The 11,054-nt window shown below is 36.4% G+C and overlaps 1 long non-coding RNA gene and 2 other non-coding genes across 3 annotated transcripts in view; all 3 read right to left on the bottom strand.

Moving 5' to 3' along the window:
- Nucleotides 1-1,334: 1,334 nt before the first annotated feature.
- Nucleotides 1,335-1,400, bottom strand: LOC113455853. Its single transcript, XR_003376799.1, has one exon. It is a non-coding gene; the product is annotated as a small nucleolar RNA SNORD109A (small nucleolar RNA).
- A 4,622-nt stretch (nucleotides 1,401-6,022) lies between these two features.
- On the bottom strand, nucleotides 6,023-6,088 carry LOC113455858. The gene has a single exon (XR_003376804.1). It is a non-coding gene; the product is annotated as a small nucleolar RNA SNORD109A (small nucleolar RNA).
- Nucleotides 6,089-6,754: 666 nt separating this feature from the next.
- LOC113455852 overlaps nucleotides 6,755-11,054 on the bottom strand; it is an 85,023-nt gene continuing 80,723 nt past the window's right edge. Inside the window, exons 6-7 of the long non-coding RNA XR_003376798.1 lie at nucleotides 7,324-7,405; nucleotides 6,755-6,842 (exon numbers count right to left, since the gene is read on the bottom strand). This is a non-coding gene — a long non-coding RNA (uncharacterized LOC113455852). The remainder of the gene's footprint in view (nucleotides 6,843-7,323; nucleotides 7,406-11,054) is intronic.

The raw sequence follows: 11,054 nt of genomic DNA, 5'->3' as shown, positions 1-11,054 counted from the left end.
AGTCCAAATAGATTAAAGACCTCAATATAAATCCTACCGCATTGAACCTGATAGAAGAGAAAGTGGGAAGTAGCCTTCAATGCATGGGCACAGGAGACCACTTCCTAAATATAACCCCAGAAGCACAGACACTAAAGCAACAATAAATAAATTGGACCTCCTGAAAATGAGACGCTTCTGTAAAACAGGACACAGTCAATAAGACAAAAAGGCAGCCTACCGAATGGGAAAAGATCTTCACCAACCCCACATCAGACAAAGGACTGATCTCCAAAATATATAAAGAACTCAAAAAAAAATAGACATTAAAATTCTAAATAGGCCACTTTAAAAATGGAGTACTGAACTAAACAGAATTCTCAACAGAAGAATTTCAAATGGTCAAAAAATACTTAAGGAAATGTTCAACTTCCTTAGCTAATAGGGTGATGCAAATCAAAGCAACTCTAAGATGCCATCTTACACAAGTCAGAATGGCTAAGATCAAAAACACTAATAATAGCTTATGCTGGAGAGGATCTGGAGTAAGGGGAACATTCATCCATTGCTGGTGGGAATGCAAACTTGTACAACCACTTTGGAAATCAGTATGGCAGTTTCTCAGAAAATTGGGAATCAACCTACCTCAGTATTCAGCAATACCACTTTAGAGAATATTTCCAAAAGATGCTCAATCATACTACAAAAGCATCTGTTCAGCTATGTTCATAGCAGCATTATTTGTAGTAGCCAAAACCTGGAAACAACCTAGATGCCCCTCCACTGAAGAACGGATAAATAAAGTGTGACACATTTACACATTACAGTACTACTCAGCGGTAAAAAGCAATGACATCTTTAATTTTACATGTAAGTGGCTGAAATTAGAAAACATTATCCTAAGTAAGGTAACCAAGACCCCAAAAAATGAGTATGGTGTGCACTCACTCATAAATGGATACTAGCAATATGTAGATTCCTAAAGGCAGTCTGCCCTATTATTTGCCATCTGTCAAAACTGGAATGCCAGTCAGGCTCTGAAACCTCTTCAGTCTTAAAATGACCTAATACCCGGACTTCAGATTCCTAATGGCATGAGTTGTTCGGGATTTTCAGAGAGTTGTTCTCATCATTGATAGAGATAAACCTTATCTCAATGCAAAAAATATAACCACTGCCAGTGAATCTTTGGGAATCTTGTAACCTTAGCTTTGGGTGCAATTGGGACACTATCAAGACACTCTGAAAATCTCTAATGCTAAAGCCAGATTGTCCAGTTATCTCATCTGTGAAAACTATGAAGAATAAGCCAGGGTCTGAAACCCTAATTGCTCTTATTAGAGGACCTCATATCTGGACCTCAGATTCCCATTGACATGAGTCTCTCAGCATCCTCAGACAGGGTTTCTCATCATCGATCCAGAAAAGCCCTCTCTCAATACATGAGCATTTCCATGGCTAAGAGAAACTACATAAAGTTTGTCATCTTAACCTTGAAAATGAAGAACAGAATTGTGTAGAGCATGTTTCTCAGTATCAAAACAGAGGTATTGAGTCTGACTCAGCATGCATATGTTGTCTTTTGTACCTTAATTCATATCTAAGCTAAATGTAATATTGTGATGAACCCTAGCAGCTTGACATCAGGTAAGACCTATAGGCAGGCTGCACCACCACAGCTGCCTCCCACTTTACTCTTTTTACAGAGAAACCAACACATTACCCATCCTCCCCTTCCCCATCATTCTCATCTTGGACAATCATCTCCTGCTACTTCAGAAGCGCCTATCGGCACAGTGCCACCTATACCAGTTGCAAAAACAGTTGAGTGATGATCTCCCTCATAGACTGCACTAATCTTTAGGCCATAAATACCAAGGGACATCCTGAGCCCCACACCTATCATCTCAGCAAGAAAGCAGGTTCCTGCACCCAATTCTGGTGGAAAACAGCTGCTCCAATGAATCCCACAGCAGCTTGCCAACAAGTGAGAGACCTGTGGGCAGTCTGTACCACCAATGTGACCACCCACTGGGATCTCTTTCTACAAGACTCATTCTGTCAGTCAACCAAGCTTACCTCAGCATCCTCCTTAAAGGGAAAGGTGAGGTGGAGAGAATGGGAGGAAGGGCAATAAGGGAGAACTGGGATTGGTATGCAAAATTTAAAACAAAAAGTAGTTTTCTTTCCTTTTTTAAAAAAAGAGAAAAAAAACACCACCAATAATGGTCAGGGCTCTATGCATTCACTAGAGCCCAGTTACCTTACCACAACAAGTTCTGAATATTCCATCATAGCTGAAGCAAATTATTAAATCACAAAAACAACCTATATGAGATAGAGTTCCTGAAAGAGGAAATTAACAAATCTCTTTAAGAAATCCAAGAAAAAAATAGAAAACAACAAACAGTTGAAGAGGGACTGCAGAGATGGCTCAGTGGTTAAGAGCATTGCCTACTCTTCCAAAGGTCCTGAGTTCAATTCCCGGCAACCCCATGGTGGCTCACAACCATCTGTAATGAGGTCTGGTGCAGACATACAGACAGACTATTGTACACATAATATATAAATATTTTAAAAAAACAGTTGAAGAAAAGGAATAAAACCACTCCAGACCTAAAAATGGGAATAGAATAAATAAAGAAAATACAAGCTGATGGAATTCTTAAATAAAAATTTTGAGAATTTGAAAATTAACTACAGAGGCAAGTGTCACCAAAAGAATACAGAATTCTGGAAGAGAGAATCTCAGATATTGAAGATATGATAGAAAAATTGAATATATCAGTCAAAGAAAATGTTAAAAATCAAAAAAGTTTTGACACAAAACATTCAGGACATATGGGACACTATAAAAATATTAAACTAAGAATTATAAAAATAAATGAAAGAGAATCCTAGCTCAAACAGTCCAGGAAATATCTTCAACAAAATCATAGAAAAAATTGCTCTAACATAAGAAGAGGAAACCAATAAAGATACAAGAAGCATACAGAACAACAAGTAGATTAGACCAGAAAAAATTCCCTTACCACATAATAACTAAAACACAAAACATGCAGAACAATGAAAGAATTTTTTAAATGAAAGGAAAAAGAACAAGTAACATATAAAGTCAAACCTATTATAATTATACTTGGTTTTACAAAGGAGACTGCAAAACCAGAAAGGTCTGAACAAATGTGATTCAGACTCTAAAAGACCACAGATACCAGACTACCGCACTATATCTATCAAAATTTTCAGTTACTTAGATGGAGAAAGTAAGATGTTTCATGATAATCAAATTTAAGTAATATGTATCTATAATTCCAGACCTACAGAAAATTCTAGAAGGAAAACTCCAACCTAATGAAGTTAACAACACCCATGAAAACACAGAAAATAATTTCACACCAGCAATATTAAAATAAGGACACACACACAAAACCAACACTAATTCAACCATTGCCCACAACAATATAATAACAACAATCAAAAATAATCATTGATCATTTATATCTCTCAATATTAATAATCTGTATTCTCCAATAGAAAGGCATAGACTAACAGATTTGAAAACAGAATCTATCCTTTTGCTGCGCCAAAGAAATATATATATGCATCATGTATAGGTACTACCTTGGGATACAGTGTTGGAAAAAGACATCCCAAGAAAATGATCCTAAGAATCAAGTGGATATAGCTATTTTAATATCTAACAAACTAGACTTGAAACAACAGGCACAATACTTAATAACCAAAGAAAATATCCACTGAGACAATATTTCAGTTCTTAACATCTATGCCCCAAATACAAGAGCACACGAGTTTGTAAAAGAAACACTCCTAAAACATAAATCATATACTGACTGTCACCTATTTATAGTGGGAAATTTTAATACCCCATTCTCAACAAAGGATGAGTCATCCAGACAAAAACTAAATGGAGAAATCCTGGAGCTAGCAGACATTGTAAACCAAATGGACTTAGGAGTTATTTAAAGAACGTTTTAACCAAAAATAAAAGAATGTACTTTCTTCTTAGTGCCTCATGGAACTTTCCCTAAAACTAACGAACCACATACCCAGACACCAAGCAAGTCTCAGCAGATACAAAAAAAAAATTGAACTATCTCCCTAAGTACTATTAGACCACCACAGATTAAAGCTGGAGCTCATCAACAACAAAAACAACAGAAAGCTTAAAATCTCATGAAAACTGAAAAAAAAACTCTGTTTGAATAAAAATGCATCAAGACAGAAAGAAAGAAATTAAAGACATTCTAAAATTCATTGAAAATTAATATGCAACATACCCAAACTTATGAGACAAAATTAAAGTGTGCTAAAAGGAAATTTCATAGCCCTAAGGGCATAAGTTAAAAAAAAAAAACTGGTGACAAACTCATATTAGCAACTTAAAGCATACCTCCCAGCTATAGAACAAAAAGAAACAAAGACAATTCAGATGATGTAAAGGGCAGGAAATAATCCAATAGAGGGCTGAAGTCCATAAAATTGAAACAAGGAAAATAATGTGAAGAATCAATGAAACAAAGAGAAAATCAACATGATTGACAAACCCTTATCCAAACTAACTGGAATGCAGAGAGAGAACATTCAAATTAACAAAATCAAAAATGAAAAGAATATGATAACAGACACCATGGAAATCCAGAGGATCATAAATGCATAATTTAAAAATTTGTACATTTTAAAAGTATAATACCCAATGCACATTTGGACTCAACAAAGAAACAAAATTACAGACCTTTTCCTTATGACCATAGATGCAAAAATACTCAAAAATACTTGCAAATCAAACAAAAAACACATCAAAAACATAATCCACTATGATCAAATGGAGTTCATCTGAGAAAGAATGGGAGGGTTCAATATACAAAAATCTATATGTAATCCAACATATAGGGAAACTGAAAGAAAAAAATCATATGATCATCTCATTAGGTGTAGAAAAAGGCTTTGACTAAAATTAACAATCCTTCATGAAAAAGTTCTGTAAAGATTAGGGTTACAAGAGACATAACTAAATATAATAAAGACAATTCACAACAAGAATATAGCCAAAATCAAATTAATGTAGAGGCACTCAAAGCAATTCTACTGAAATCGGGATCAAGACAAGATTGTACGTGATCTCCATATCTACTCAATATCGTACTTGAAGTTTTAGCTAAAGCAATAAGACAACTGAAAGAGATAAAAAAGATACACAGGTGAAGAAGTCAAAGTATCCTTGCTGCAGGTGATATGATAGTATACGTAAGTGACTCTAAAAAGAAAGTTGAAAGTATGAAAAGTTAAAAAAGAATGCACTAAGCGTGCAAATATTAACATATAATATACTGAAAGTGAAATTCACAGTTCAAACAAGATGGTACAAGGAATAAGTAACTTTATAACAATGGGATAACTTAAAGAAATTACCTGAAGAAGACATTGAGATATCATGAGGGGTTGAGGAGTTTATCAAAGTCTGGAAGCTGTATTGATCAGCTACCAAGGACAATAAGATGACCATTAGATACTTCTGCTTTCCTGAATAAAGGCAAGTCAACTGGACATTCAGAGAGAGCTAATGCTCTTCACATTGCCCTCTACATCCAAATATTGCTGAAGAAAAAAAATCTTGGAGTAAAAAAAAAATGAAAAGACATGGTCTTCAAAATACTCAGGAATAAAGACAGTGAGCCCTTCCATTTGTTTCTTATCATTAGCTACATAGCAAAGCCATTTTCAGTTTACAATGCTAGTAAGCTAATAAGTGCTTTTTTTCTGCTGATTTCACCTCTTTGGGTCTATCCTTTCAATGCCTGTTTGTGTCACACACTTAATTACATATCTAAACTATACTATTAATTATAGCAATGATCAATATAATCAATCAAGTATATAGGACACATTTGGGACACTGTAGCAATACCCATTTTCTCAAAATATAGGATCATAAAGCCAGACATTACTGCTATATGCCATCAATGAAAGCTGAAGTGTACCAGTTATATGAATTTCAGGAGTCTTATTGGAGAAGTTTATATCTGGACCTGAGTTTGCTATTTCTAAGAGTTGTTCAGCATCCTGACATTGTTGTTCTTATCACTGATCCAGGCAAGCCCTCTCTCAACACATGAGTATTTTCACTGCCAGGCTAAACTTCAGAGAGCTTGTTTCCTTAGTTTTGAAAAATAAAAACATTATTGTGCTGGATATTTGTTTTTCAGTCTCTGAACAGAGGTATTGAATCTGAGTTCATAGCTCTAAATGCAATCATAAAGAATTTGGAGAAATCTCACTCAAGTAACTTAATATCACACATAAAAGCTCTAGAATTAAAAAGAAGCAAACTCACTCAGGAGAAGTAGACAACAGGAACTAATCAAATTGAGGGCTGAAATCAATAAAAGGACAAATAATACAAAATACAAAAAGGACTATACAAAGAACAAATGAAACAAAAAGATGGTGTTTTGAGAAAAGAAACAAGATAGACAAACCCTTAATACAAACTCCAAAAGGCAGAGAAAGAATATCTAAATTAACAAAATCAGAAATGAAAAAGGGGACATGCCAACAGAGACTGAGGAAATCCAAACTCAAAAACCTGTACTCCACAAAATTGGAAAATGAAGCAATCCATGAGTCACATTTGGGACATTCTAAAGATACCTATTTCCTCAAAAGCTAGGATCCTAAATCAGGCCTGTACTTTTTTGCAAGTCACCACCTAAGGTTAAACAGTCTAAGCCAGGTCTAAAAGCCTCACTTGCCTTATAAGTGGTCACTTAAACCTCAGCTTGGCACTTTATGGATTGCTTGACACCCTTGCACAAATGTACTCTTCAGCCGTCCAGATGATATCTCTGTGAGCAGATAACAATTCCATAGTCAGGCAAAGTCTGCATAAACCTGTTTTCTGTGCTGTAAGAAGATATTTGTTCAGAGGACTCTGTTTGAAATCTGTACAAAACTGATAAATTCAGGATGAATAAATGTGTCATGGGTTGCCCAAGTTAAATTAGAGATAAATGAGTAATTAGAAATAACAAAAGTTTTGAAATATTCATCTGAGATGACTGAGTTGTTGCAAAATATCCTTTATATAAAACTAAAAATGTGCCACCAACACGTCATTCCCTGGGAGGTTCGTGGAGACCAATTCTTGGTGGACATAAGAGGTGAGACAACAGTGGCCCTGGGACCCTGGACCCCTTCCACTCCCTAAAACCTCCACATGGGAGAAATGCCAGGGCCCCCCTCCCCAGGTGCCTTTGGCATTCCTAGCAGTCAGCAGGGAGCTGGTCTGCTACACAGGCATCTAACCTGCCCCAAATGTTTCTTTACCTGTGAGCTCTGTAGACCAATTCTTGAAGACATAAGAGTTGAAGAGGTGGGAAGTGGCCAATGCAAGAACTCCTCCTACATCCTAAAAAGCAACATGGTATCATCAGTATCAAGCGAACACACAATAGGAAGTGATGGAGGAAGGTCATTGGTTAAAAAATAAAGAAACTGCGTGGCTGGCCCTCATAGGTTAAAACATAGGTGGGAGGAGTAAACAGAACAGAATGCTGGGAGGAAGAGGAAGTGAGCTCAGAAGCCATGCTCCCCTCTCCTGGGCAGAGGCACGCAATGAAGCAAGCTGCCAGGTCAGACATGCTAACTCTTTCCGGGTAAGACTGGTGCTACACAGTTTATTAGAGATGGGTTGATCGGGATATCAGAATTAGCCAGTAAGTGTTAGAGCTAATGGGCCAAAGAGTGTTTAAAAGAATACAGTTTCCGTGTAATTATTTTGGGGCATAAGCTAGCCATGTGGGTGGCCGGGTGCTGGGGACGCAGCCCCTCTGCTCATATTACAACAAGGAAGGCTTGATCATCCTAACACAGAAGATATAGAAGAAAACGACTTTAAATGTTACTTAATGAAAATGATGGAGACCTTTAAAGAGGATGTGAAACTGATGAATATCTCGAATATCACCACAGAACCTTCTTCCAGTGGTGGATGGAGATAGAGACAGAGACCCACATCAGAGAACTGGGCTGAGCTCCTAAAGGCCCAGTGGAAAAGCAAAAGGAGGAAGAAGATGACAAGGAAGTCAGGACCGCCAGGGGTTGGTCCACCCACTGAGACAGTGTGTCTGATCTAATGGGAGCTCACCAAATCAAGCTGGACTGGGACAGAACGAACATGTGATCAAAGTGGACTCTCTGAATGTGGCTGACAATGGGGGCTGACTGAGAAGCCATTGATAATGGCACTGGGATTTGTTTCTACTGCATGTACTGGCTTTTTGGGACCCTAGTCTGTTTGGATGCACACCTTCCTAGGCCTGGATAAAGAGGGGAGGGCTTTGGACTTCCCACAGGGCAGGGTACTGTGCCCTCCCTTAAGACTGGAAAGGGAGGGAGGAGGGTGAGTAAGAGAGCAGGAGGGTAATGGGAGGAGGGGGAAATAGAAATTTTTGAATGGAAAAATAGAAATATAAAAAAATTATTCATCAAATAAAAAAAGAGAAAGTGGAAAAACTCCATTAAAGAAATGGAGGAAAAGACAAACAAAAAGATGGAAGAAATTAATAAATCCCTCAAAGAAACCCAAGGAAACAAAGAAAAAGCAATCAATCAGGTAAAGAAAACAGTTCAAGATTTGAAGATTAAAATAGAGGTAATAAAGATAACACAAACTAAGGGAACTCTGGAAATGGAAAATCTGGAAATGGTAAATGAACAGGAACTACAGAGACAAGTATAACCAATAGAATACAAGAGAAAGAAGAAAGAATCTAAGGCACTGAAGATTCTATTGAGGAAATAGACAAATAGTCAAAGAAAACACTAAATCCACAAAAAAAAACATTCAAGAAATCTGGGACACCATGAAAAGACCAAACCTGAGAATAACAGGGGTAGAAGAAGAATTCCAGCTCACAGGCACAGAAAATATATTCAACAAAATAATAGAAGAAAACTTTTCCAACTTAAAAAAGGATATTCCTATGAAGGTACAAGAAGCTTACAGAATACCAAATACACAGGATCAAAAAAATCCCCTTACCATATAATAATCAAAACACAAAACATACAGAACAAAAAAATATTAAGAGCTGCAAAAAAGAAAGGTCAAGTAACATATAAAGGAAAACATATCAGAATTATACCTGACTTATCAATGGAAACCATGAAAGCCAGAAGGTCCTGGATAGATATGTTGTAGACACTAAGACACCACATATACAAACCCAGACTACTGTACCCACCAAAGCTTTCATTCACCATTGATGGAGAAAAAAAGATATTCAATGACAAAAACAGATTTAACCAGTATGTATCCACAAACCCAGACTTACAGAAAGTATTAGAAGGAAAACCACAACCCAAGCAAGCTAACTACACCCACAATAACACAGACAACTGATAACCCCCCCCCCACACACACACCAGCATAACCCAAAAAAGGGAAATACACAGACAGTACTATTGAAAGATAACCAGAGCTAACAACCACTGGTCATTAATATCGCTTAATATCAATGGTCTCAGTTTACCTATAAAAAGACATAGGCTAAGAGAATGGATATGTAACCAGTATCCAGCATTCTGCTGTTTACAAGAAACACACCTCAACCTCAAAGACAGACACTACATCAGAGTAAAGGATTGGGAAAATTTGGACCTAAAACTACAAACAGGTTTGGATATTCTAATATCTAACAAAATTGATTTAAAACTAAAGTCATTAAGAAGAGATGGAGAAGGACATTTTATACTCACAACAGAAATAATTCATCAAGATGAAGTCTCAATTCTGAATATATATGCCCCTATTTCAAGAGCACCCACATATGTAAAAGAAACATTACTGAAACTTGACTGAAGAGCACATCAAACCCCACACACTAACAGTAGGAGATTTCAACACTCCTCTCTTGACACTGGACAGGTCAAACAGACAGAAACTTAACAGAGAAATAAAAGAACTAACAGATTTAATGAATCGAATGGACTTAAAAGAACATTCCACCCAAACAATAAATAATATACCTTCTTCTCAGCACCTCGTGGAACCTTCTCTAAAACTGATCACATTCTCAGTAACAAAGCAAACACCCACAGATACAAAAAAAATGGAATATTCCACTGTGTCTTGTCAGATCACCATGGAGTAAAGTTAGAATTCAACAGCAATACTACTCCCAGAAAGCCTACAAACTCATAGAAACTGAACAGTCAACTGCTGAACCATTCCTGGGTCAAGGAAGAAATCAAGAAAAAAATTAAAGTCTTCTTTGAATTCAATGAAAATGAAGGCAGAACATACCCAAACCTATGGGACACTATGAAAGCAGTGTTAAGAGGAAAGTTCATAGCACTAAGTGCCCATAAGGAAAATGAAGAAAGCTCACATTAATGACCTAACAACATGCCTGAAAGCTCTAGAAAAAAAAGAAGCAGACTCACCAAAGAGCAGAAGAAGACAAAAAAAACATCAACAAAATAGAAACACAGAAAATCATACAAAGAATCAATGAAACAAAGAGCTGGTTCTTTGAGAAAATCACCAAGATTGACAAACCCTTATCCAAACTAATCAAAAGGCAGAGAGAGAACATTCAAATTAACAAAATCAGAAATGAAAAGGAAGACATAACAATGGACACTGAGGAAATTAAGAGAATCATTAGGTCCTAATACAAAAATATGTACTCTACAAAACTGGAAATATAAAAGAAATAAAAATTTTCAGATAGATACCACATACCAAAATTAAATCAAGACTGGGTGAGCAATTTAAATAGACCTATAAGCCACGAGGAGATAGAAGCTGCCATCAAAAACCTCCCAACCAAAAAAAAGCCCAAGGCCAGATGGTTTTAGTGCTGAAGTCTACCAGAACTTTCAAGAAGAGCTAATACCTATACTCCTCAAAGCGTTCCACATAATAGAAACAGAAGGCTCACTGCCAAACTTTTTTTTTATTTTTTTATTTTCTCATACTAAATCCAAAGATAATGAAATGGCTAAATGCCATTTGAAAAATACACTTTATTTGCAAAAACTATTATTTTTTT

Source organism: Microtus ochrogaster, unplaced genomic scaffold, assembly GCF_000317375.1.
Source record: "Microtus ochrogaster isolate Prairie Vole_2 unplaced genomic scaffold, MicOch1.0 UNK196, whole genome shotgun sequence".
Classification (NCBI taxonomy): Eukaryota; Metazoa; Chordata; class Mammalia; order Rodentia; family Cricetidae; genus Microtus; species Microtus ochrogaster.
Note: the sequence above shows the minus strand (reverse complement) of the source record. Positions and strands in the feature narration are given on the sequence as shown.